The sequence below is a fragment of the Bufo gargarizans genome, chromosome 1 (assembly GCF_014858855.1).
Source record: "Bufo gargarizans isolate SCDJY-AF-19 chromosome 1, ASM1485885v1, whole genome shotgun sequence".
Taxonomy (NCBI): domain Eukaryota; kingdom Metazoa; phylum Chordata; class Amphibia; order Anura; family Bufonidae; genus Bufo; species Bufo gargarizans.
Window position 1 is genome coordinate 513,021,591 of NC_058080.1, and position 23,286 is coordinate 513,044,876.

Genomic DNA, 23,286 nt, shown 5'->3' on the forward strand with positions numbered 1-23,286 from the left:
TTTCCTCATCACTTTGCACATAGCTCTTTTTAGAAATCAGGCTTTTGCTGTTAAGAGACAAAGATGGCGAAGTTGCAGATCTCCTTTTCCCACTTTCTTAACCCACTCCCCTCTTGATGAGGAGATTGTCCTGTGTCAGAGAGGAGAAGGTGTCATCTCCTGGGTGGACTATGTTTGATAAAGTAGGGCTCGTGGGACTCGGTGAGGATGGTGCTCATTCATTTTGTTCTACTCCGGGAGGGTCAGCAGAATCAAAGAAGTCCGGTAGCTTACTTGGAGCAGAGGCTTTAGTCGCCTTTTTTTTAGTTGATATAGAGCCTCTATTCATTTTTCCAGCCCCCTTGTTTTCATGAAAGCCCTTAAAATAGCAGAGGGATTTGGAATGCAGCTCCACTGGCCTAATATTATGGTCCTCTGCCATATCTGAGGTGATGCATATGTCCAAGATGGTCGCTAAGACGGGGATTGATATTATATGTTTGCCCGCGATGCCTCTGTGCTTGAAAACCGCTCTTGCGGGTATTAGGGAGTGGAATTAACAGCAGCGGATCACGCTTCCTAATGCTGCTCTGACCCCCTCACCTTAACCAACGTTACTCTGTGTCTCCTCTGCATGATGAGCCACCTGGATGCGAGCACTGACATGGCAGTGCTGCCTCCAGTAAGCTAAAGTGCTCCACGTGGTCAAAATGTCTGCTGCGACAGGGGCTGTCGCTCCCAGCCTGCCCGCAGAAGTACCGTTCTGTAGTTGGTAAGGAGTGGGAGTGTCAGCGCTGGGTCCTGCTGCTTAATGCTGCGCCTTCCTCCTCACCTCGAGCAGTGCAGCACCAGAACCCCCTTGCGTGCTGAGCCTGCTGTGTGCAGGTGGCGATGTGGACGTGATGCCTCAGGTGCACGCCCGATACAGGAAGGATCTCCAAAGATGTCCCCCGACTCAGGATGAGGTAACTTCCCACTTTGAGGATCTTTACCCCGGTTTCTTGTGCTGTGAGCCGCTGTATTCTATCTGTGGCTGGAAGAGCTGAGGACTAGGCAGCCATCTTCCTCAGCAGCCCGGCTCTACCCCATATCTTTATTATTCTAGTAGCACTCCTAGATTCTCAGAATAAATAAAAGAAACCTAGTGAAGCCAATTAAAGTTAATGGGATCTGACAGGGGACATTGGTATCCTGCATTTGCCAAATCTAACACTGAGGTTTTCCTGTATCTATACCTGAACAGAGAAACTGAACAGTGCCATAGACACCAACAGTACCACAGATGTACCACAGACCGAAGCTAGATTCACATTAAGGGCAGGCTGCTCCAGCAGAAAACAGCGTGTCTGCATTGCCATATTCAATAGATCACTGCCGGATCACATTATAGCCAATAGGTATCCGGCGGCGATCTGTTTATCGGGCCACTTTCCAACATAAATGTTGGGTTTCGGCCGACCAAATACCACTGCAGACATGTTTTTGTCCGGCCTACAGGCGGCATTTATGCTGGATATGGCTGCCGGATCATCTCTAACAGACATGTGAACGCAGCCTTAGATTGCTTCTTGCCAGGCTTAGACAGCAGTGAAGAAGTACAGTCCTGAGTGCCATGATTGCTTGGGATTAAAATGGTAGATGGGTCCAGTAGAGAATTCAGAGGAGTTTGAATTTGTATTGCACCACTTACTGATGAAAATAGAGTATATGGCAAAGTGAGTCAGTGCCTGAGTGTAAAATCCAGGTTGTAAGAGAGAAATGTTGGCCAAACTAGCAAAAGACCACTGAAACTAGACCAGGCAGGCAAAAAATGGAGCAGATTTATCACAGGAGCATATGCTGTGTGATAATATCTAGCTAGACTTTTGGCTCTTTTTCTCTTCCTTCTGCTGCCTGTTGGTTACTGTAAGTCAATATTTGACACCAAAATTCCTCAATTTTGATACAATATGGTGCATTTTAAGCCCGCTCCTTAGTGACTTTCCCCTTTCTATACACTTTCAAAACTGTCTAGTAAGGCTCAAAAAGTATGACAAATATGGCAAAGGCATACACGCCAGTTTAGTGTTCAAACTGAACCAGAGTCAAGGCATATTAAGCCTAGTAAATCTTCACAAATTTATCTTAAAAGTTCTTGTTGGTCATAAAGGTCCACAGACAGGTGGAATGCCTTAATTGCATATAGAGCACTTTGCATTTGGTCCTATCCATCTTCAGGGGGTCTATTTAATAGGCACAATTGTACCTTTAATCTTTCTAAGAACATACAGATACATTATATTCAAAAGGGTTTGTGCTTTATATATTCATATTATAAAAAAAAAAGGCTTGACTGGGGCTAAACTACAGCCCGCACATTTACTGCAATCTAGCATTCACATAATATTCTGACCATAGTTATAGTGATAGTTGTGGTCCATATGTTGTTCAAAGCAGGCCTTGAAGACTGACTGTAGCCAAGTTGCCATTATAACTTTTCTGGAAACGCTTACTAAAAGTGGACCTTTCATCTGTTTAGCCCTAGTCTAATTAGGGTCTTACCTTACAGGGTGTCCCCCACTGATGTCATTGCACTTTTATTTTTTCAAAGTTTGTCCGCTGTTGTCCCCGTTGATTTTGGCGCCTTATATTCTAATTAGCCGACTTGGTTATACTAGGTCGGAGACTGGAGCGGTTCTCTTCTCCCTGGCTGTGAGCGCATCCAATCAGAGCACATCACTCATAGCCAGGGAGGAGCTTATTCTAAATGTATCCATCTACTCAGATTTACATCCCTTTCGCAAAAAGTTCCACGTTATACTTTTAATGCATCCATGACTCCAGTGAGTCATTTAGCTTCTGGAACTAATGTAGCATATAAGAAAACTGTATATGAACCTTTAACTCTAATAGTTTCTTCATGGTTCTCCAATACAGGACATACAGTCAGGTCCATAAATATTGGGACATCAACACAATTCTAATATTTTTGGCTCTATACACCACCACAATGGATTTGCAGTGAAACGAACAAGATGTGCTTTTACTGCAGACTGTCAGCTTTACTTTGAGGGTATTTACATCCTAATCAGGTGAACGGTGTAGGAATTACAACAGTTTGCATATGGGACAATTGGCTTCTCAGCTGTTACATGGCCAGGTGTGTGTTATTCCCTCATTATCCTAATTACAATGAGCGGATAAAAGGTCCAGAGTTCATTTCAAGTGTGCTATTTGCATTTGGAATTTGTTGCTGTCACGTCTCAAGATGAGATCCAAAGAGCTGTCACTATCAGTGAAACAAGCCATCATTAGGCTGAAAAAACAAAACAACCCCATCAGAGATATAGCAAAAACATTAGGAGCGGCCAAAACAACTGTTTGGAACATTCAACATTCTTAAAAAGAAGGAACGCACCGGTGAGCTCAGCAACACCAAAAGACCCGGAAGACCACGGAAAACAACTCTGGTGGATGACCGAAGAATTATTTCCCTGGTGAAGAAAACACCCTTCACAACAGTTGGCCAGATCAAGAACACTCTCCAGGAGGTAGGTGTATATGTGTGTCAAAGTTAACAATCAAGAGAAGACTTCACCAGAGTGAATACAGAGGGTTCACCACAAGATGTAAACCATTGGTGAGCCTCAAAAACAGGAAGGCCAGATTAGAGTTTGCCAAATGACATCTAAAAAAGCCTTTACAGTTCTGGAACAACATTCTATGGACATATGAGACTAAAATCAACTTGTGCCAGAGTGATGGGAAGATAAGAGTATGGACAAGGAAAGGAACTGCTCATGATCCTAAGCGTACCACCTCATCAGTGAAGCATGGTGGTGGTAGTGTCATGGCTGGGCATGTATGGCTGCCATTGGAACTGGTTTTCTTGTATTTATTAATGATGTGAGTGCTGACAAAAGCAGCAGGATGAATTCTGAAATATTATCTTCTCATATTCAGCCAAATGCTTCAGAACTCATTGGACGGCGCTTCACAGTGCAGATGGACAATGACCCAAAGTATACTGCAAATGGCCAAGTCAATCACCTGACCTGAATCCGATTGAGCATGAATTTCACTTGCTGAAGACAAAACTGAAGGGAAAATGCCCCAAGAACAAGCAGGAACTGAAGACAGTTGCAGTAGAGGCCTGGCAGAGCATCACCAGGGATGAAACGCAGCGTCTGGTGATGTCAATGCGTTCCAGACTTCGGGCTGTAATTGACTGCAAAGGATTTGCAGCCAAGTATTAAAAAGTAAAAGTTTGATTTATGATTATTATTATGTTCCATTACTTTTGGGTCCTTAACAAGTGGGAGGCACATATGCAAACTGTTGTAATTCCTACACCGTTCACCTGATTTGGATGTAAATACCCTCAAATTAAAGCTGACAGTCTGCAGGTAAAGCACATCTTGTTAGTTTCATTTCAAATCCAATTTGGGTGTGTATAGAGCCAAAAATGTTAGAATTGTGTCGATGTCTCAATATTTATGAACCTGACTGTACTAGTATGTCCTTCATCTCTAATCAATTTTATACTTTTAGCAATTTTTAAGACGATGTGTCCCTCGCTCTAGTGGACTCAGCCCAACTATGTATCATACAGTTGCCTATTTATTGTAGTTTACCCCAGATACAGTATATTAGCTAAGGGTAAACTATAATAGTATTTTAGAAACCTGACCCAATGCCCCTAAACTACACGAGATGGTATATGCTATAATTTTCATTATTTGGCCATACTGTATGCATTTATAAATAATTTGTTATAGCTGCTATGCTACTTTGTGCCATAATTGTATGGGGATACTTGTGACTGGCCAGGTGTGTTCTTGACTGTATGGGTTATTTTTCTATTGTCCTTGGACTATTATTTCTCATTTGAGATGTTTGCACAATTTCCAGTCAGCAAGGGTTATATTTGAAGAAAAGATTGTTGGATTTAGAAAAAATATTCCTGTTTGATATACTTACGGCATATTGGTAGTTAATATGATTATTGGATTATAGATGATCGAATATGTAATAATGGTATTATCCCGCCCTTTCTCTCTATAATTTAAGGATAAGGATATCTGTTGTGACACATTGTGCCATAATTGCAACAGGGTTTTTTCTGATTCTATGGGCTTATTCCATTATACCCCTTGTACTGCTATATCTCATTTATTTTATTCTGATTTTGGATGTAATGTATGACCAATAAAGTTTAGGACTTTTGTATGATTTTGTGGATTCTTTTTTCAGTCTTTTTGACCTCTGCTCCTGGTTGCCTGCCTGGCTAAAGAATATTATAGCTGCTCTGTGATTATTATTTATGGAAAATATGCATTCTACCAATGACACATTTCAGCATGTCCTCTTTTACTGTAGCACCTGAGAAAAATAATTTATAAATGGTTCTTATCGACCGGTTATAGACACGCTACAGTGTCTGGGTTCGGAGCATTTCCACCCGTTTAGGCCACTTTTTTCAGTGAGTTTTTGTCTTTTCGATCTTGGAAATTTCGTGTATAATGAGAATGCTTACCCATGCACCATTTCTGAGACAAATACAGAGGTGTAACTTAAACCTCTTAGGCTCCTGTGTAAAAGGTATAACTGTCACGGTCATATTGGTGTTTGACTGTGACGCGGTGGCCATACAGACTGGTTGCCAGGGGCAACGTGTAGTTTGTGGTTTGCACGTGCACTTCCCCTTTAAGGTGTGCCTCCCTGCTGTTTGGTGAGCAAGGGGTTAATCTTCTGGCTAACGGGGATTAAGGTGTTTCCTGGGTGTGGCCGGAAGCTTGATATAAACCTGTGGCTTGCTGGCTGGGTGCAGTTGTACTACAGCCATGCTTGGTGTTGGAGCTTTGCTCCTTGCCTGGGTGTTTCTGCCCAGTCCTTGAGGGCCACCTTATGGAACATAAATTGTCCTCCCTTTTGTACCCTCCTTGTACCTTTACCCTCACTTGTTGTATGTGTGGTGTGGGTTTATGTTCTGGGTGTGTTAAGCGTTTTGTTGGTTGTTACATGTCTGGGCTTTTGTTGGTGTTGGTCCCTGCATGTATGCTATACGTCACCCGGTAGGTTGATACCTCCGTGGGTGGGCTGGTTTCTCGCAGGGGTTAACCATTAGTCTGTATGCAGTGCTGCCTGGGGCTGCCGTGCTCCTTGCGGCATGGGGTCCAGGCAGTATCAGGAGTGCTGGATACCTGTGTGTGTGTGTTGTCTGTACGGTGTCCTATTTGGTGTGTGGGCATCTGTACTTATGCTCAGGTTCCAGTCGTGGTGCACGTGCAAACCACAAACTACATGTTGCCCCTGGCAACCAGTCTGCATGGCAACCGCGTCACGGTCAAACACCAATATGACCGTGACAATAACAGAACCACCACCTACCATGCATCATTTTTAATACTTCTTACGTAGCAGATTAACCACTTTAGCCCCCTCAGACATCAATGCTCAGGTGTGTCTGTGACCTTTGCACCACCTATAGCTACATACCTGAGCAGGACATTGAAATTATGATAAACGTTAGGGGTTTTCTATTGCAAACAACTTTTACTTTTTTTTTTTTCTAGGGCCACTTTTAGTTACCAGTCCGCCCCTGGCAGCCAAGGATCAAAGCAAAGAAAACTGTGTTCATGGTATGTTATCAACATCTATTCATTACATCGGATTTTCATGTTCATTGGACTTCAGTCAAGTTCAGTTCAGATGCTTAAGTACAACCATCAAAAAATCTAAACCTGGCAACGGGAGAATTAGGCAAAAGCTGTGGCCACAAAACAAAGTGAACCTGCTATCTGTTTATCTTGGCTCAAACCAGTAGAGCAGTTAAATCATTCTTATCTGTGCTGGGCTGTACTGGTAATTACAAGTGGTGTGAAATTGCCCAATGTCTGCAAAGTACTCTCTTTTTATGACTTTACGAGCAGGTTCAGTGCTTTACTAGCAGGCAAACTAATAGGAGATCTCCCAATTTATGAGGAGATACTGATTTAAGGTGCACATCTCATCCAATAAGCAGAACCAAAGGTCTGATTTTCCTTATACTGCACCAAAATAATTTTAAGGCTCACATTGGTGTTTTGAAATTTTGCAGTCTTTAATGTTTTTTTATTATTATTCTAAAAGTAAAAAATAACAAACCAATGGAAATACTATCTCAATTTTCCAAAATTATAGCATTCTGCATTTTTATGAATCAGCCATATTGTGCCATATTCTGTCAGGGATTTTAGGGTTCTGAATAATTTATTTTGTACTGTTTTTCCTCATATATAAACATTTTAACTACTATAGATGCATAAAAAGATATATTACCGTATCATAGAAGATAATATGGCTTAAACAATTAAATTTAATTATATGGCGCTTTCTTGAAATTCTCACTAAAGTAGAAATGCTAAGATTCCGTATTAGATAACATTTTCCATGTAAACAAATTCTATTTCATAATTAATTTAGGGAGAAAATCAGAAATATACATCCAACTAAGTTTCCCATCACAGATGGTATATCTAGCCCTTCCATCATGATTCCCTTTGGCATAGTACTAAAATGCTATCTCTTGGTCTAATAAAGTAAGAAATACTAAGATTGCAGTGGATCTGTCCTATTCTTTTCCAGTTGAGTTCAGCATGCTGGTTGGGAGAGATAGCTAGTGCCTGAACAAGTTAACCTTCATCTATCTAATTTAAATCTAATGTAATAAATCTAATGCAATGTTCATTAAATACATTTTGAAAAACAATGCCAAGTGAAACATGAAACATATCACATGGATCCAAAGTACAGTGTCTCTATATTCCATTTGTACCATTGTAATGGTGAACACTTGTGAAGTCAACATTTAAAAAATGCCCAAGTGTAGTCTTCATTATTAGAATTTGTTAAAGCCCTTATTACTTAAAAAGGGTGCAGGCAAATTACTGATGTCCGCATATTTGTCCTAAGCCTAACATTAATACAAAATAATCCTTGTTCAAGTCCAAATTCCAGAAAGTCAAGCATGGTCTATAACATCTGAAACAAGGAACATTTCAGTTTGCCAGAGTGAAACATGCCCTATACCACTCACTCTCCTGATTAAATGAAACAACACTAAACCCTAACCCTTCCTCCCTTCACCTCCTCCTTTTCATTGATCCTATTTTGTCTCATATTATAGTTAAAACTAAGAAATGTAGAAAGCAATATTTTGTCTGTGTCCCAGGATATCAACCATGTCCCTCCTCCTCATCCACACTGTCCGGCGAGAAATTGTAAGACAACTGGCTGGAGCAAGAGCCTCCCTGCTTTGTCCTGTCTGCAGTAGGACAAAAAAAGTGCTAAGCCTCACCTCCTTTGCTAAGCATCCCCTAGGTCAGTCTCCATCTAAAGATAAAAGAGATCGGCAGATTAACCCTTGTGTTCTCCACAGGAATTCTACAAAATTATTTGTGTCAGAATCATATTGAAAGCGCTGCAGACGGACCAACAGAGAGGCAACTATATTTCTTCATTTTTACCATTCCCTTTAGGTTGAAGTTGGCCATACACATTCAATGGCTGTCAGCCAACAGCTATTTCTCCAGGCTCACTCCCAACTCCACCATACACATACACTTTCTGTTAAGACGAGAATGTATTTGTTGTCAGTGGGGAGAGAGGAGAAAGCCACTGCAAGATGACAGACATTTCTGGTAGGGACTAGTTTCCAGGGAGACTAAAAAGACTGGGCAAAAAAGTTCAGTGTACCTGAGCCTTCTCTCCACCAACATCATCTGTCAGAGGAGCATAGAGAGCTCCCCATGCACATTAGACTGTTGGCTGAATCCACTGTTCGACCAACAATACACTAATGGGGAAGAAGGATTTTAGTGTATTTGTTTAAGATGAGCAATACCATATAATTCCTATATATAATTTTTTGATCTAAAATAACTTTTCTATCAATGCATGACAATATCCTGGTGGCCTTAGAAGCAGCTGATTGACATTGTATGCTGTAATTTAATCTACTATCCACAAGGACACCCAAATCTTTCTCTATAAGTGACTCTCCCAGTGCTACATCACCTAGGACATATGAAGCACAGAGATTATTACTACTAAGATGCATAACTCTACATTTATCCACATTGAACCTCATTTGCCAAGTTGATGCCCAATCACTCAGAGTGTTTAAGTCAGCTTGTAGTTTATGGACTTCTTCCATAGACTGTACAGTTCTACATAGCTTAGTGTCATCTGCAAAAATAGATATGGTGCTATTAATTCTGTCCTCATTATCATTAATAAATAAATAAAATAATAATGGGCTCAGCACTGAACCTTGGGGTACACCACTTATAACCCGGGACCATCCTGAATAGGAATGATTGACCACAACTCTCTGGACACGGTCCTTCAGCCAGTTTTCAATCGAATTACAAACTATACTTTCCAAGCCTATAGACCTTACTTTACCTATTAAATGTCTATGATGGACAGTATCAAAAGTCTTTGCAAAATCCAGAAACACTACATCCACAGCCGCCCCTCTGTCTAGGCTACTACTCACCTCCTCATAAAAACAAATCAGGTTAGTCTGACAACTTCTGTCCTTGGTAAACCCATGCTGGTTATCACTTATAATATTATTTACAGTCACATACTCCTGTATATAGTCCCTTAAGAGTCCTTCAAACATTTCCCACAACAGAAGTTAAACTAACTGGTCTATAATTACCTGTGGAGGACCTAGATTCTTTTTTTTTATATGGGCACCACGTTTGTCCTTGCGCCAATCACTTGGCACTGTACGAGTACCTAGAGAATCTTTAAAAACTGAAATAATATCTGAAGCATAAACAGCGAGCAATTTGACCAGTGGAGCAGGAGTCCATCATCCAGATGCAAATTAATTTAGTGTCATAGATCTAATGATAATCATTAAAGGGATTGTGCCAAGTTTAGAAGTTATCACCTATCTACAGGATAGAGTATACCTAACCGCTCGCAGGGGATCCAACCGCTGGCATGCGCTCTGCCACTCCATTCAGTCTCTAAGGGACCTCCAGAAATAGCCAAGCACTGTACTCAGCTACTGTATATCCAGTGGTCCCATACAGAATGAATGGAGTGGCATGTTACATGCCTGACCTGCCCACTCCATCAGATTAGGGGAAAAGTATCCTCGTTCTCGCGATCGGTGGGGTTCCCAGCAGTCGGACCCCCAGTGATCAGTTATTACATGAGGAATAATACTGGCCATTATATGACTTGTAATCTGATTTTATCAGCAGTTCTCACCTCTACAGGTTCCATTTCTAATTCTTAGTTTTCATTAGCTAGTGGATGATGACTAGCTGCTATGATGTCTCCCATACACACCACACAGAAGAAGAGATCTTCCTTGGTTATCCCTCTGTAGGACAGAATCAGCAGCAGCATGGAGGATATTATACAGCAGTACTAGGCAGAGTAGCTGTGTAGCAGTGGGGGAAACAGAAATAGAAAACTCACTAGATCCACCAGCAACATCTCTGGGTGCCTATCTCTCACTCTGCAACTGCTCCTTCCTTCTCATCCCTTTCCCCTTTCCATATATTTCTATAGCAGCAGCCTAAGGCTACTTTCACACCTGCGCTTTCCCTTTCCGCTATTGAGATCCGTCATAGGATCTTAATAGCGGGGGAAACGCATCTGTTTTGTCCCCATTCATTGTCAAGAGGGACAAAACTGAATGAAACGGAAAGCACCAGTACGCATTCTGTTCCGTTGGGTTGCGTCCCCATCACGGACAGAATAACGCTGCAAGCAGTGTTTTTCTGTCCGCGATGTGGGGCCGAGCAAGACGGATCCATCCTGACACACAATGTAAGTCAATGGGGACACATCCGTTTTCTCTGACACAATAGAAAACAGATCCATCCCTCATTGACTTTCAATGGTGTTCATGACGTATCCAATACCAGACAAAACCTATGGGCATGAGTGGTCCTGTTTCTAGAAGAAAGTCAATTTTATCTAATCTTGGACAACTTTGTATTTTTTTTACATAATAATTATTCACTGGTCCTTCTATGACTCAACTTTAAGAACTATATAAAAAGGCAATATGATGTATTATGAGCTTTAGTCTTTTTTGGTTAAAAGCATGTCCTGATTTTTATTCGTTGTAATTCTTGCAGAATAGTTTCATACATGTTCCTAGAAGAATAATCACTCCACGTGTTCAATGGATTTAAATGTGATCTTGCTTCCTCTCCTCTCCCTCTTATCTTTTCTCGCTCAATTTCTCTCTTTAAACTGGAGGTCTGACACACTCTTTGAATTGATCTGATTCATGGATAGTTAGCAGTAATAGGTCAGAAGCCCTATCAATCCCCCTTAAATATGAAAACCGAACTTGTCCTTTAAACTTAAATAGGACAATTCTTGATAAACATTTTAGTAATGTATTGAACTGAAGGAATTGCCTTTTATGATTTTGGAATATATATTACACTTCCACTTCAGTGTCCCTATTATAAAAGGAAACTGTGTAATAGAATTCAAGACTCTGACCATTTGCAGCATACAAGCACTAGGCGTCACTCATAGTGCATACCACATTAATGTATTCTGATGCATGCATGTATTCTCTTATGTCAATATTAAGGACAACTATTCATACAGGTGAAACTCAAAAAATTTAAATATCGTGCAAAAGTCCATTTATTTCAGTAATGCAAATTAAAAGATATTGCATTAATGCAGCTTAAAATTAGGATTTTGTGAAAAGGTTAAATATTCTAGGCTCAAAGTGTCACACTCTAGTCAGCTAATTAATCCATAGCCCCTGAGCAAATGGTACCTCAAAATTTTGACTTTGGGGTTTCATAAGCTGTAAGCCATAATCATCCAAATTATAACAAATAAAGGCTTGAAATATCTCGCTTTGCATGTAATGAGTCTATCTCATATGTTAGTTTCACCTTTTAAGTTGCAAACCTGAAATAAATGGACTTTTGCACGATATTCTAATTTTTTGAGTTTCACATATATATATATATATTCATTTCAAGTTGATATTCGAGTCATGCCAAATGCATATAGCTGCAAATATCTTTTTTGGACAATTTTATCAGAATAACCATGTTGGTTAGTAATGAGGCCATCTACCATTAACTTGTCCACAAGTGATGCCATTTTTAAACTTTTGACTTGCATGGGGCTCTCTTTCTCTACTAAGCTAGGCCTGCAAAACTATTGATAGAATGGAGAAGTGCATGACTCTAAACAAAAATCATACCCCTTTCTCTTGGAGATTTCCAGAACTTTGAGCTATTTTGATGGACGATAGCTCCATTCACTTCAATACACATGTACTTATATGTATGGAGTGTCTTAATATTTTATATATAAATCCCCTAAGGATCTCTTCACATAGGTCTGGTGATCTGGCTCAGTTTCCCTCTGGCATGGTGAAGAAAATGCCAAAAGGAAACTGAATCCAGAACTGACCCAATAGCTTTGTAAGGGATCATTCACATACATCTGGTTTATCACTTATGATGCCAGATCCCAAAGCGCGCTGGACCTGTGCATTAAGTGCACATAAACAGCTATCGCTTGTGTCTGGCTCCACAAAAAAAAAAAATGGCTGGACACAAGTGATGTATGCGTACCCATCCTGAAAGGAAATCTGACTTGTTGCTTGCTTTCTAGTGTGCAAGCATGCTCAAACACACCACACAGCCTCATCTTCTCCCTGGGCACTTCATGCACCTGAATATGTTTAGATAGTTATGCCACATGAAGTAAATGGGCTTGATTTACAAACATGCAAAAATAGCTAATGGCTCTGAATAGTTTAGGTCACTGATATAGTAAATTCAACTTTTTCAAAGCGGGCAGTGAAAATACGAGTAATAAAACAGCAAAATACCTTTCCAAACTAAATTACAATCTAAGACACAACATGCATTCTGCGTAGAAATCACTCTGTCTCGCTACCGAGGAATTACTGTATCTCACTAATCTTCACAAAATATGTACTTTTGCCGTGTATAGTGCGACTGCCTTAAATTAAAACAAATAACTATATGTCGTTCACGTGGATTATGTAACCAGATCTAATCGTGCTTCCAGCGGGTAGCCAGTAATGTATTAGATTCATTCATTTCTATCTTTATTGTCTGTCATTTAGTAAGAACATATTCCATGGCGCAGTACACAGAATGCTTAGTTGATTAGAGGTAATTGCTCAGCTACATTAACCTTCTCCAGATCACTTTAAATTTGGCTATATACATCAGATAAGGTTGCTCGGATAATGATTTATTTTACGCACTTTTATAGCACTGCTATATTCCGCAGCATTTTACCGACATAAGCATCAAGCTGTCCCCAATGGGACGCACAATCTAAGTTCCCTATCATTATGTCTTTGGAGTTTCAGCAGGATTGGCAGATGATCTAAGGCCCTCTTCACATATATCAGTTGTGCCAAGCCAGCTACTTCAGGCCGGGAGTCGGATGCAACTGAAATATGTATACTGCACTTTAGCGCACAGATCCGGCATCTATACACTGATAGCACCGTCTTATGGATTTGATTATTTTCCGTTATAACCATGTTATAACGGAAAGCCATAATAGAATCCAGAACGCAGATGTGAACCCACCCTAACTGAAAGGGGTTGTCTCACTTCAGAAAATGGTATTTATCATGTAGAGAGCGTTAATACAAGACACTTACTAATGCATTGTGATTGTCCATATTGCTTCCTTTGCTGAGTGGATTCATTTTTCCATCGCATTATACACTGCTCATTTCCAGCGGTTACGACCACCCTACAATCATGCAGCGGAGGTCGTGCTTGCACACTATAGGAAAAAGCACCAGCCTATGAGCACTCTCGCAGTCCCGATGCCTTTTGTCTATAATTTACAAGCATGGCCACCGCTGCTATATTACAGGGTGGTCATAACCATGGAAACAAGCAGTGTATAATGTGATGGAAAAATGAATCCAGCCATCAAAGGAAGCAATATGGACAATCACAATACATTAGAAAGTGTCTTGCAATAACTTTCCCTACATGATAAAATGTAATTTGCTGAAGTGAGACAATCCCTTTAATATCTACTTGTGGTGCAACCCCTTTAACTTAGTTTTGTACAATGCAAAACTGATGCCAAATGTGCCAGTTGGATTCATTCGGTGACAATCTATTGCCTTACAGCCTCCAAAGAACACCGCATGGCTCTGTCCACACTAATATGACTGTGTCTATTTTCATATTTTTGGGTTAAAGAAAACGTATTCATTTGACTACACATTTCTTTGTTAAACTTTGCTGACAAAGTACAAAAGTCATGAAAACAGAAACATTGCCCTGGTAGTATCCCTAGATAGATACACAGAAAGACAACTAGATAGATACATATTTAGTTGTGTTCAGTGAGCATGCTCAGCTGAACACCAGTTCGGCTCTAGCATCGCGATGCTCAGTGAAATACGTTGTGTGCTCAAGTCAATGTATTTAAATCCAATTTAGCCTCTATTTCTGAAAATTTTCTGCAGGGATTTGATCTCACAAGGCAAGGACTTTAACCACTCTGCTATAAAGCTGAATGATAAACTGTGTCAGTAGTTTGTCATGTAGTAAGTATTCCTATACAGCAGAAGTATCATTTCATGTTTTACTGTAGGTTAACATGTAGCTGTATAGCATAGAGGTCAAGCTTCTTGGCTTTAATGTAGAAGGTTGGGAGTTCAAATCCCAACTGAAACTCTCAAAAAATAGAGGCTAAATTTAATTTATATATATATACATTCTTAGCCATTATATATTTATAATATATAATAATATATGTAAATATATTATGGCTAAAAACATCAGTAGTAGTTTCCCACATATTATGCATTCATATATATCAGAAGTATGATTTCATATATCTATATCTATATATATATATTTTTTTTTTTTGTTATTACACATTTATTTTGTGCCATACATTTTTTACAATTACTAAAAAAATATATATATATAAATTTAATCTCTATGTCTGAAAAGTTTCTGCCAGATTTTGAACTCACAACGTTCAACATGAGAGCTAAGAACTTTAACCACTACGCTATACAGCTACATGTTAACCTGCATTGAAATATGAAACTATACTTCTGCTATATAGGAATACTTACTATATGAGAAACTACTATGAGGTCTTTCTGACATCGTTTATCATTCAGCTTTATATCTGAGTAGTTAAAATCCTTGCCTCTAATGTAGAAGGTTGTGAGTTCAAATCCTGACAGAAACTTTTAAGAAATAGAGACTTGATCAGATTTAAATACACTGGGTGGCCCTATGGTTATAAGGGAAAATAATAGCATTCTTAAAACAGAATGCTTATTAAAATGTTGATTGAGGGTTCAAAAAATTTACTCACCTAATCCACTTGATTGCTCAGCCAGCTTCTTCTTCTTTCAGGACCTGCAAAAGGACCTAATGTGATGTCAGCGCAGGTCCTGCTGAATGAAGATAGAAGATCCTTCATTCATATATTGTAGATAGAGTAGCCCAGATTCACTCCATTGCTCCAGTTTTAAAAACTCACTGTAGACTTTTGCTTAAGTCCAAGGAAAGGCAGCACTTATGGTGTGGTTCTACCACAGATCAACCTATTTCTCCTCTGAATGGCACTCTCTAAATGATTTGCCATATCTTTTTAAGCTTTTAATTACAACCACAACATTGTTTTTGCATGTCACATAAAGCCAAAGTTGACTTGTGTTAAACAGGGATAAGTTCTGTTATTGAGGCACAAGCTATTCCTGAAAAAGGCCTACAGATATCACTAATGAGGGTCTCGGGGTCAGGAGCTAGGCAGACAGAGAATATATCATAGGGGGAAAATAAGCCACCTCTGATCTTAAATAGACCTTTTGTGGAGTAGGTAGATGGAGAATAACTGTAGAAGAGTGGAGGTGAGGAGAGAGGTGGAGAGGAGGGAGACACCAGCACAAGGAGGAGATGATGGTAAGAGACCTGATGGCAGAGGTGGAGATGGAGAGGTAGACATCTGGGTGAGGAAGGGATGAGATCAGCCCTGATCAGAGCTTTATTCAATGTATTCTCTTCCTGCCCTGCTCCCTCCGCTTTCATAGTGTTAATGGGCATTTTATAATAATGTCCTCCACAACTTCCAAACTCTAGTCGTAAAATAATTTTTAAAAGACTGAGAGCAAATCCAAGCCGGTTGGCATCATTCACCGGTGCTGAGGATTGTGCCATTCATTTACTGTCTCTCCAATTCAGAAAGAATGAACTGATATATAGATTTTACTATGCAAATCCAACCTTTTACAGGGAGGGAGAGCGGCCAGAAAGGGCTTCCATTTCTGACCAGCATTTCAATGAATTCTATGTGTGTATATGTTAACACTTCATTCACCTGGCATGGTTGCTGTTCTTCATATGGTATGAAATAAAATAATATGAATAATATAAACACAATTTATATTTACGAGAACACCCCAAGAGTCAAATTGTTTAAAGGTGAGGACCAAAAAAAATATTTCCAGAAGGCATAATGTGATTGTGAATGTCCTTGTCTATATCTGGACAGCAGGGAAAGTCCAGCGAATTCCGGACACATACAGTTCAAGCAATATTCAGTAGTGTGCAATGGTTGGTGCAACGTAAGGAAACTGTACATAGGTGGTGTACTGTACTGCAGAGTATATGTGCACTGGTGTGTAGCATGCACAATGTCTGGGATGGAACATGTATGTATTCTAAACACATACAAAGTACCTCCAAAGTGAGATGAAACGAGAAAAAAATAAATAAAATGTATATATATATATATATATATATATATATATATATATACATATGTGTGTTAGATATATTTATTTATGTGTATGTATGTGTCACATCCATAGGCAGAAATTAGAATTATATTATATTTAGATATATAATATATTAATATACAGAAAAAATGTGGGATACTTATTAATCTTTCCTCGGATTTATCTATCTAGATAATACACACACACACATATATCTAATATTAATACATTTATATATCTGTCCTATATGTAGCTGCATATAGGACACATATATATATATATATATATATATATATATATATATATATAAAATTTATATACATACACATATGTAAAATATATATACATTTATATGTATTTATATTTACCTTTAGATTTATCTAAAGTGCATTATTACTTTACATTGGAATAATGTGTTCTGTCAAGTGAGTAAATAAATGCAAGTAAAATAAATTCTAATCTGTCTGACGAGGGAGTAAAAAGCGAACCGTTTCGGGACTGTCTGAATGACAATGTGACCCTCAGAATACCGCAGGTAATAGCGGTTCTGTGCCGACTTTCGGGCGTTATGTCCGCGAGAGAATGCCTTGATGGACTTCTCTTACATTTTGGAATTATGTGAAAAATGAAAACAGCAGCAAAAGCACAAGTAAAAACAAGTATCTACTGAAATATAGTCAAGAACTGCTGCTGTACTTGCCTCATGATATAAAAGAATATAAACTATGAAGAGTCGTTCTGTATTCATGACATAAATGCAAAATCTGAATGTGTACCCAGACATCAATGCTTCTGCAACAGGATGTGTAGGCAGTGTCCTGCGATTTACTGCACTATAACTGTTCTAAAGACCAAGCGTTGTATCTGCTGACTTGTACAGTAATATTATGACACATGTCACAGCTAGCAGAGGGTTAAAGATAATGACGTTTCGGCAGCTCGCCTTCAGACATTCCTCATTGCCTTCCAGTGCACAGCTAGGAAATGATGGCACAGTCAGCTCTGACTCAGGTCTCAGCACCTTTATCTATAGGGAGAGAAAAGGATCAGATAGAGAGATAGGTAGATAGGTAGATAGATAGATAGATAGATAGATAGATAGATAGATAGATAGATAGATATGAGATAGATATTAAATAGACAGATATGAGATAGATGGATAGATAGATAGATAGATATGAGATAGAAATTAAATAGATAGATAGATAGATAGATAGATAGATAGATAGATAGATAGATAGCAGCTGCTGCTACTCCTGTATTATAACACCAGGCAAAGAAAAACCTTCGCCTCCATTTCCTTATTCTTATATATCCATTTTCACTGGAAGATTTCATTACACACTGGCTGCACCAGATTATCTACACTACAAGTAATTTATATGAATGGGCAAACTGAGAGCAGAAATAGATAGGACCCTACTTGGGGAAAAGGGTCCAGCACCCACTCACCATTTTTGGAGTGCTGACTCGTTTTTTTTTTTTATTTTATAGATAGATGAGATAGATAGATAGATAGATTGATATGAGATAGATAGATATATAGATAGATAGATAGATAGATAGATAGATAGACAGACAGATATGAGATAGACAGACAGATATGAGATAGATAGATAGATAGATAGATAGATAGATAGATATGAGATAGATAGATAGATAGATAGATAGATAGATAGATAGATAGACAGACAGACAGACTATGCAGGTATGAGCTGTAGAATGTTTTACCCAAATGGTAGTTAAGGAACTGATAATTGAGGCAGATCAACAAGATCTATCACCCTAGTCTCCATAGCTCCTGGCCCTTGGGCTTTTTTTTTTCTTGCAGGGCTTGGAGCGGGTTAAGGGCCAAATGAAAATAAAAACCATAAGACCCAGTGATATATCTGATTTTGTGCCTCCATTTCCTGCTAAAACCCATAAAAAGCCTCTTTTTCATTTGATTTACAACACATCTAGGAACCTGCTCAGAGGAACATGTGTTCGGTCTTGTAGAAGTGAACCATAAAAAGCAAATTGCTGCAGACTGGAACCCACCAAACCTACCTTCTTTTTATTGGGACTTAATGGGAGAAGCCGGACTGGACTGGGCACTGCACCCTCATTGTGAGGAGGATCAAAGCAGTCCGCGGGGCTGTGGGGCTCTGTACAGGAAACTTGGGTGATGGACAATAAAAGTGGAGGCAGGAGCTGTGCCCAAATCCTGGAGGGATGAATGGATTCTGTATGAAACTATGATATATATATATATATATATATATATATATATATATATATCACAAATAAATATAACATCTTAGCATTATTGTATAGGGATTGTAGTCGTGTCTGCCTCTACCTACTTCGCCCTCCTTGGCACACAAGCAGTGGTGATTTACAGGCCTGCACCAGTCTTTTCAGTGTGGGGGTGAGTGTATGAGCATACAGAATACAGGCCATTCAATGCAGGCCCCCCTAATGAGCTGAATCGGTGTAATAACCTCAATCACATGTAAAGCAGAATGCACTTATTATGGAGGATTAAGGAAAAACCTAGACTTCATGAACTACATCCCCACTGCATTTCCCCCAAACATACCTAATATATTCCATAACCTATGACAAGCATCCATTTATTTCCTATTCCGACTGCTGGCTATCAACTTGGATTTCAGTTTAACCAGAAAAACAACTTTTTTTCTCTCTGGTAAACCATTTTAATTAAGTGTAGCAGAGGGCTTTTCTGCCCTGGACTAAGGGGACATGGGATCTCAGTGAATTAACTCGTTGGGAGAAGTTCCATTTAGAAGCAGAACAGAGCTATAACCTGGTATAATGTGAGCAATAACCAGGAGGGGAGGGATTGTAGGAATGTAGAATAGATTACAGCCTATGCCTCAGAGGGAGAAATGTCCTCTACCTATAGATATATATTGTGTGTATGTGCAGAGAATGTGACAGATATGAGGAGGGAGAGAGGTGTGTATGTGTGCTTAAATCACCCACCTGGGCTCTCACTTCTCCTGCTTACAATGTGAAGATCTCGTTTTTGTTTTACATTAACAGTCTAAAATCTTAATCCAGGTGTTGACTAAGTGTTTATCCACTCAGCCCCATGGGAGAAGGAGTGGAGGCCAGGAAATCCAGCTCAGAGCCTGCCCTAGAGCAGACTGCATTCACAGGCAGCGAGTTAAGAAGCCAACTGTCTAAAATTACATATATATATATATATATATATATATATAGTGCCTGCTACAGTGTGAAAGACCAATTATTGCTCATTACTCCTTTATATGGAATTGATTTCACTCATAGCTAAATGATATATCACCATAACTTCCACAAATGTGAGGATTGAGAACTGTTCATTAGCTGATAGGAGGTATTCCCATACCATTATGCCATAGTGTACCACTTTCTATAAAAGTATGCCAAACTGTGCCACTTTCTATAAAAGTATGCCAAAGTAGGCCACTTTCTATAAAAGTATGTCAAAGTATGCCAAAATATGCCACTTTATATAAAAGTATGTCAAAGTAGGCCACTTTATAAAAAAAACTATGCCAAAGTATGCCACTTTCTATAAAAGTTTGTCAAAGTATGCCAAAATATACCACTTTATATAAGAGTATGCCAAAATATGCCACTTTATATAAAAGTATGCTACTTTATATAGAACTATGCCAAAGTAAGCTAATTTAGAAAAAAAAACTATGCCAAATGATGCCACTTTATATAAAAGTATGCCATAGTAAGACACTTTATATAAAAGTATGCCATGGTAAGACACTTTATGTAAGAGTATGCCATAGTATGCCACTTTATATAAAAATATGCCAAAATATTCCACTATATAAAAGTATGCCAAAGTATGCGACTTTATATAAGAGTATGCCATATTAAGCCACGTTATAGGGGCGATTTCAGCACTTTTATCTGAGCTTTGAAGAAAATTATAAACCTGCATCTATTCACCTGAATGAATAATATATATTCCAGAGAAAAACAAAAATGAAAATAAATAAATAAACACACCCACACCCACCCACTACTGTATATGGTAATATAACGATTTCTGCATTCATACCTTTTGTCAAAAGTCAAGTAATATCAATCCATACCATAGAACTATCGTGTCATAAAGAATATGGTATATATATATATATATATATATATATATATGTATACATATGATAAATAGTAGCTGTGAACAGAGAAGCATTCGAGATGCCAGTAATGGATATAGTGCAGTAAATGAAGGAAATGCCTTCCCATTCTCCCCTCACATGATTTCATGGCTACATGTGCTCCATCATTTCTGTGTAAAGACCAATCAGTAAATCTTAAGCCTGGTGACTCCTCTCTCATACTGCAGACAATCTGGCAGCCCAAGTCAAGTTAATGTCAGAATTACAACAACTAATGTCTTGACATTCCCAATGTTGCCAACTGGAATATCAAAGCAGAATGGAGAGCGTAGGGGTTAGGGGGCAAACAAATAGGGACAAGAATAGCTGGATATTAAGATAGGGTGTCTGACCAGAGATAGGTGATGGAGGGAAAGACAGAAAATTGGAGAGCTGATTCATACCCAATTCCATGAGGATCCCGTTTATATGAACGCTACTCTGCGGAAGGACTCGAAATGACATACAAGCCAGCAACAGTCAGGCTATTGTGCTTTTTTTAGGAGGTGGATAATGGAGTTTGGACTGAATTGTATTAATGGTCGCAGCCAAATTTTTATAATAATAACGATAATAATAATAACAACATGTGTTTTTGTTACATAAAAACTGCTATGCATGACTGCTGCCACTCATGACAGCAATGCAAGATGAAATCATATATATATATATATATATATATATAAACACGTACATGGATTTTTCTATCTATTCCCTTTTCTGTCCATACCAAAAACAGCATGCATCGGATAACACATCAGTCACACTAGAGAAAACAGAGATAAGAGCTAAAGGCTAAATGTGCTTGACTGTTGTGGGCTAGGGATGCGCTGTGGCTCACCAGGGGTTAATGCAGAGTTTATCTAGGCAGAAGCAAAGGACGAATCTTTATCATAGAAAATAATTAGTCAGTGGAAGAGAAAAGGTTCAGGCAGGTTATCACTGGCTATATATAGCAGTGGCATGGTAGGTGTCAGTCTGTTCATGTGACGTCCTATTATATGCAAGGAGTGAAAATGAAAATAAATAAATAAATATATAAAATAAAATAAATAAACAAGCATAAGTACCCATCAGGCTGTCTTTCCGCCTTCTCCCTCTTCTATATTAAAGCATCCTGATATAATCTAACGTATGAAAACCCCTCTTCATTGTCACCGAGAAAAAGCTAGCTGGCATAGGGTGCAGGCTGGCAGACCACTGCACATCTCTGCAGGTGATGACGTCACCGAGCCCTGGAGCTGCACTGTCTGCCCCTCACACAGACCTTCTGTATGCTCTGCTTTCACCAACCATAAGCTACAAGATTTCTTTTTTTTTTCTACAGGCATCTGAAAGTCGTCCTAACTTTTCCTCAGGATTTCATAGCTACTAGCTCTATCCAGAAGCCAGGACCCCCAGGGTATTAGTACTGCCACTACCGTGCCACTCATCTGGATAATTTGCGCCACTTTATCAACGGTAAGAGCCAAGAAGTCGCAAAAAACTGCTGTTAGAGTTTGAGTATTGTGTGTACTGGCCTGAATGTCACCTAAGTCTTGAGACGTTACTATCTATCTATCTATCTTATCTATCTTGCAACTTGTAATATATATATATATATATATATATATATATATATATATATACACACACACACAACAGATATGTATTATACACATAGTGTAGTGTATTGTGTGCATGTATATGTGTATATAATATACATACACTTGTGAGATTTGTCTATATGTGGGTGATCATAGAATGTACATTACTGCAGTACAGAGAATGGTACATCTAGCACTGTCAGCAGCCCGCATACTGGTTGGGGAGATGCCATCTGTGCCAGTCACAGCAGAGAGGCCTGTGGGGCTTATTACTGGGGTGAGCTGTACTCCACTGCTGTCAGGGTGAGGGATGGGGGGGGGGAAGTGTTCACCTGAAACCCCCACAATAAGTAAATAGCGCACCCGCCATGTCAATCCATCATGTCCAGTGCTGCACACCAGCAAGGCTATCCTATCTTCTTATGATCGTCGATGGCCATCTAATAAATAAAAATGTCAGATGGTAATATATGGGCAGTAGTGGGAGAAAAACCTAATAAATGTATTTGCACAATTATAGTCTTGACACAGTATGTTAGAATGGCGGTGATATTGGGATGGACTACTGGGTTTACTGGCGTACATGGAAAGCGGCTTGGGATTATGAATTCAAACTATAGAGTGCTTATAGAGTATATATATAGAGTGGTAGAGTGGAAAAGAAAAAGAAGGAAAGAGAGGGAGGGAGAAAGAAAGAAAGAAAGAAAGAAAGAAAGAAAGAAAGAAAGAAAGAAAGAAAGAAAGAAAGAAAGAAAGAAAGAAAGAT

The 23,286-nt window shown here is 39.1% G+C and overlaps 1 protein-coding gene across 4 annotated transcripts in view; it reads left to right on the forward strand.

The window, feature by feature from the left end:
* The window catches only part of TBX5 (T-box transcription factor 5), a 102,364-nt gene that overhangs the window by 10,701 nt on the left and 68,377 nt on the right, over nt 1-23,286 (forward strand). For 2 of the 4 annotated variants that reach the window (XM_044275310.1, XM_044275314.1), the window contains exons 1-2: nt 22,031-22,150; nt 22,262-22,395. The gene's annotated coding sequence lies outside the window, so the exon portion shown is untranslated. Of the gene's footprint in view, nt 1-6,533; nt 6,600-22,030; nt 22,151-22,218; nt 22,396-23,286 lie in introns of those variants that run through there. The other 2 variants (XM_044275311.1, XM_044275313.1) reach the window with 2 other exon arrangements.